Below are 4,751 nucleotides of genomic sequence, written 5' to 3' on the forward strand. Positions count from 1 at the left end.
CCATGTTACTTCCTATCTTCTCTTTTCTTATTTTTTAATTTTAAATTTTTTCCCTTTTTTAAAATGATTTTATTTATTTATTTTTAGAGAGAGAAGGGAGGGAGAAAGAGAGGAAGAAAAAGATCACTGTGTGGTTGCCTCTCAAACCCCCCTACTGGGGACCTGGCCCACAACCCAGCCATGTCCCTTGACTGAGAATCAAACCAGCAACACTTTTGTTCTCCAGCTAACACTCACTCAACTGAGCCACACCAGTCAGTGCTAATTTTTCCCTTTCTATGCCTTGTTTCTGTTCCTCATTCTTACTATTTCTCCTCCCTCCACCCTTTCCAACCCATCTTTCTTTCCATTAGTTATCTCACAATCTTTTTCCCTTTCCTACAATAGCCTTATTATCATTCTACCTTTATTAGTATTTGCTCAGTTGTCATTGGTATAGAGGTTGTTGTTGCATGTTTTCAATGCTATCCCTACGTGTTCACTATTTTTTTAAATCTTGTATTTTAACATTCTCCTGTCCTACTCCATTTCATCTTCCTCCTTCCCTGTCTTATTTTCATTTTAAAATTTATTTTCTCCCTTTCTTAGCCTGGTTTCTAACCCTTATGCTTATTCTTTCTAATGCCCTCTTGCCTCTCAAAATCACTTTTCTTTCCTTTATACATCTCACACTCTTTTTTTTCTTTCTTATAATATTATTATTCTCTGGGAGAATATTATTATTCTCCCAGAGAATAATATCCATCCTTGCTCCTTGTCATGGAATCACTGCAGTGGTTGTTTTTCTTCAACTGGGTTCCTATTTTTTTTACTGTTTTTTCTCCAAAACCTCGTATTGTACTCTTCCTTGTCTTACTCCAGTTTGGCCTATTCCCACCCTATTTTATTTATGTGGTAAATTTTATTTTCTCCTTAATTTTGCTATGTTTCTATTCCCTACTTTTGTTATTTATCCTCCCCTACCCTCTCAAAATTATTTGTTTCCTATAGTCATCTCATATTCTTTTTTCCTTTCATATATTGTTATTCTCTTATCACCTTTATAAATATTAGATCCTTTGTTGTTGATATCATGGTAGTGAGTGGGGGGTACTTTGGCTGGTGTGGGTTGTTTGGAGGGTTGTTTTGTTGTTGTTGTTGTTCTGACAACACCTGTACAACAGCATATAAGACATGGTGGGGATTGTGACTCTCAGTCAGCCAGCCAGAGGGAAGAGCCCACCAAAGAATGGGCCAACCACCAAAACCCAGTTACAAGAGAGCCCATGTAACCTGCATGAAGGGCATCCCTAAGAGCACCCAGCTCAGGAGTTCACAGAGACTGCACCTCCAAGTCCCACAGGAGTCCTACCACAGAAGGCACCTCCGAAAAGACAGGGGGTCAAAGCAGATCGATCCAATATGCAGAAGCAAACAAAAAAGAGCCGCCTAAAATAGGGAGACAAAGAAACAACCCCCAATCAAAAGGAAAGTGTGAGAGTCTGAGGAGGGAGGTATAAGAAGGAGACGCCCACCACCAAAGCTGCAGCTTTTTCTCAGACCAGGCCTGGGACCTGCTGCCTGGAAGCTTCAGTCTGGCGGCTCAGTATGCTGTAGTCTAAGGTTTCTTTACCTGCAGAAAGAAAAAATTGATACCTTGCATCCTGAAAGTTCATTTAAGAGACTGAAATTATGGAATTCTTTCAAATTTGGACATGGCTAATTTAGGAGCAATGAAACCCAATGGGCCAAGTACTGAAAATAAAGTATGCCAGTTAAAACTAGTACTTCTGGGAGAGTCTGCTATTGGTAAATCAAGCCTAGTGCTTCATTTTGTGAAAGGACAATTTCATGAACTTCAAGAGAATACCATCGGGGCTGCTTTTCTAATCCAAACAGTGTATCTTGATGACACAACAGTAAAGTTGGAAGTATGGGGTACAGCAGGTCAAGTGCAATACCATAGCCTAGCACCAATGTACAACAGAGGAACACAAGCAGCCATAGTTGTATATGACATCATAAATGAGGAATCCATTGCCAGAGCCCAGAATCAGGTTAAAGAACTTCAGAGGCAAGCCATTCCTAACACTGTAATAGCTTTATCTGGAAACAAGGCTGACCTTGCAAATAAAAGGGCTGTCAATTGCCAGGAAGCACAATCCTATGTAGATGACAACAGTTTATTATTCATGGAGACATGAGCTAAAACATCAATGAATGTAAATGAAATATTCATGGCAATAGCTAAGAAGTTGCTAAAGAATGAACCACAGAATGAACACCAACATTTAGTCAGTGTTATAGTGACTAAATCTACGGTTTGAACCAGCTCTGGAATATTCTTATGCTTCCTAAATGTTAATGGTGGAAGTTAGAGCATTTAACCAGGTCAGTATGACTTCCAAAAAAAAGAGACTTATGATAGAGTCAAGTTTTTAATACAGGATTATTTTAAGTGTTTTGAACTTAATTTTCTATAACACGCATGTAACCTTCTGACTAATGTTTCAGCAGAAGAGGGGAATGAGAGCTGTATGTAACAAACAACAAGTGCTGGAGAGGATATGGAGAAAAGGGAACCCTAGTGCACTGCTGGTGGGAATGCAAACTGGTACAGGCACCGTGGAAAACAGTATGGAAATACCTCAAAAAATAAAAAATGGATCTGCCTTTTGACTCAGCAATTTTACTGCTGTGAATATACTCTAAGAATCCCAACACACCAATTTAAAGAACTATGTACATCTATGATCACAGAAGTACTATTTACAATAGCCAAGTGCTGGAAACACCCTAAGTGGTCATCAGTAAATGAGTAGATCAAAAAACTGTGGTATATTTGCATAATGAAGTGATACACAATGCTACACCAGCAGAAAGAAAGAAGGAACTCCTACCTTTGAGACAGCGTGGATGGAATTGGAGAATATTATGCTAAGTGAAATAAGCCAGTATATAAAAATAAATACCATATGATATCACTTATAAGAGGAATCTAATGAACAAAATAAACTAACAAGCAAAATAGAACCAGAGACATAGAAACATGGAACAGATTAGCTACAGCCAGAAGGGAGGGGAGAGGGGGTTAATGGTGGAAAGAAGGGGAAGGAACTAGTAAAAGAACATGTATGAATGGACATGGACAATGGTGTGAGGACTGACTGTGGGAGCAGGGCGTAGCCTCGGTGGAGAAGGGCAAATGGGGAAAAAATTGGAAAAACTGTAAGAGAATAATGATCAATTTTTTAAAAAAACAGACTTTGTTGAGTGTTGGCAAGATATATGAGAACTGGAAGCTTTATATACCATTGGTGGGAGTTTAAAATGCTACAACAACTTAGAAAAACAGTTTCTTAGTTTCTTAAAAATCCATACATTCACCTAACATATGAGTCAGCCCATCTACTCCTACATATTTACCCAAGAGAAGTGAAAGCAGGTGTCCATACAAAGAGCTATACATAAATGTTCACAACAGTTTTATTTGTAATAGTCGAAAACTATAAACTTGAATGCACCACTGACTCATCTTGTGAATGGAGCAGTCTTTAATCTCTTGGTGCCTCAGTTTTCTCATCTGTAAAATGGAGGAAACAAACAGCTAATCCTTTGGTTTAAAAATGGATTTATATAGGATGGTATATATAAGGTGCTAAGCACAGTCCCCTACTAGTAAACAGCCCACTGCCAGTGGAATCCTAGCTAAAAATGATGCCAAAAACTCTAATCTCACAACACGTGAGACATGTTCAAACTTTAAAAGAGGAGCTATGGCCAACTTAAGTAAAAGAAATGTTTGCCTGAGAACGATAGCATCTTTAGAAATGCATCCCATCTACTTGGGGGCACCAGAAATGAAGAAATCCGTTTTCTCTGGGTTCTTATTTCTTGGACCATTAGTAGAACTTTAAGAGTTATGGTATACACACTTCCAGCTGGGGTGTTATCGAAAAGAAGTCTCACAAGTTCCTAACGCAGGAGACCACTTGGCATATGAAGTATTTTTAGCTGCTGATTTAGCTACCCAAACAAATGGGTAGCCAGATGTTTCTTTGCTGTTCACAGTGGGCAGTCTTTTTGTAGACTTCTGTGGTTCACATACTGGGCCTCCAAGACAGCTTGGAGAAGACCCACAATCAAAAGATACTACTTTAGACAATTTCAATAATTCTGACTTCGGAGCAACTGATTTTTGTTCATCTCCATACAGGCTTCCTGTTGCCTTAGCAAGTAGATCTTTTTCAGGAAAGTGATCTGCAAAGGAAATCAAATCTTCATTACTTTCTTATAAAGAAAGTAATGACAGACAGGTTTGCCCTGGAGAAACAAAGCAAAAAGGCAATTCAACACTGAAAGGAAAGAATACCTCAGATGACCAGGTCCCAGGCTTTTTGTTGGTGGTGTCAATAGAACATGATTTTGAAGACTTTTCAGAGCTTTGCAGCACTTTGCATGAGAATTCCAATATCTCCCTTTTCCTCTTGCCAGGCAAGAATTATATTCTTCCAGCAACAAAGTTATCTCCCTGCCACATAATCTCCTGAAACTCTGTTTTCAAAGTTTGGAGTTCAGTTCTATTTCTTCATTCACATGAACATTGCTAACTACAATATTAAACTTTGCCACTAGGGACCACCTTGTAAATTACGTTCCAGTTCCAAAGTGTTTACATCAACATGTATAAAAAGAGTTCTAGGGCCCCATTATTGATTCCATATGCTCGAACTTTCATTAACTAGTTTTCTTAAAATTGGAACTCTATGCCC

At 38.6% G+C, this 4,751-nt stretch overlaps 1 pseudogene; it reads left to right on the top strand.

Annotated features, from left to right (window-relative positions):
* Positions 1-1,694: 1,694 nt before the first annotated feature.
* LOC119041353 (ras-related protein Rab-5A-like) lies at positions 1,695-2,306 on the top strand (annotated as a pseudogene).
* Positions 2,307-4,751: the final 2,445 nt, after the last annotated feature.

The sequence above is a fragment of the Artibeus jamaicensis genome, unplaced genomic scaffold, assembly GCF_021234435.1.
Source record: "Artibeus jamaicensis isolate MK-2021 breed Jamaican fruit bat unplaced genomic scaffold, CSHL_Jam_final contig_729, whole genome shotgun sequence".
In the NCBI taxonomy this organism is placed as follows: domain Eukaryota; kingdom Metazoa; phylum Chordata; class Mammalia; order Chiroptera; family Phyllostomidae; genus Artibeus; species Artibeus jamaicensis.